The sequence below is a fragment of the Fopius arisanus genome, unplaced genomic scaffold, assembly GCF_000806365.1.
Source record: "Fopius arisanus strain USDA-PBARC FA_bdor unplaced genomic scaffold, ASM80636v1 scaffold00072, whole genome shotgun sequence".
NCBI lineage: Eukaryota > Metazoa > Arthropoda > Insecta > Hymenoptera > Braconidae > Fopius > Fopius arisanus.
Window position 1 is genome coordinate 261,476 of NW_011887811.1, and position 937 is coordinate 262,412.

Consider the following 937-nt stretch of genomic DNA (forward strand, 5'->3'; position numbering starts at 1 on the left):
TCGGAGTAGTCCCCACTTTCTGGAATACGTCCACGCGGTCGTATCATCACTGGCGCACGTCTATCCCCACCTTGTGGCAACCTGGGGGCGGGGTTCACACCCGGGGAATGCCGGAGTGTTGTGAATGGACTCCAATTGGTTTTTGTGGTCGATGGTCCTGTCGGGTACTGAATTATCTACTGTCGGTCGTTGTCACGTCTTTTTCATATTAACCATTGACGATCATTTTTATTTGCGATACGATGTGGATATTTTTTCTCATTAAATATAATATGTTGCAAAGATGAATGAATTTTAATTCGTTTTTTTTATGGGATGGCCTTCTGGAAATTGTTTAAAACAGGAAATTGTTTTCCGGTGTTTGACTCATTACCAACAGCTGTTGTGATTATTCCTTTTTTAATTCGCCGCGAATCCCGCGAAATAAAAAATATAAGAAAATTTTGGTGGAGGCCAATCGCTGGGGAATAATAAATAAATTGCGCCAATTTATATTGCGAAAATATTTGAGATAATATAAATTTCGGGGGTCGGCTTAACTCTTCATTTGTAAACGTATGTATATAAATATTTTATAAATCTAGCGTCTGCCGGCCGTTAGACCTGATAAATCCGATGATATACGTATCGAATACCCATCAGTATATCCTCGATTTACAGACTATATGGGATGTAGAATAACGATAAATAAAGATGTGAAGCACAAAACGATCATGAGAAAAAGTGGGATATATTCTGAGCATCGAAGGTTATACTAAAACCCAGGACACGTCTTTTCTGGTACCTCAGGTGTCTCGACCCAGGAAACTTCAATACGTGTTCGACATTCCAAGAGGTTCGATAGGTCGGTTATGTCGGGGCCCTAGGTTGCCCTTTACAGAATGCAATCGTCCTTCAATGCGAGGGACAACCCACTCATATTTCGTAAGTACATCAC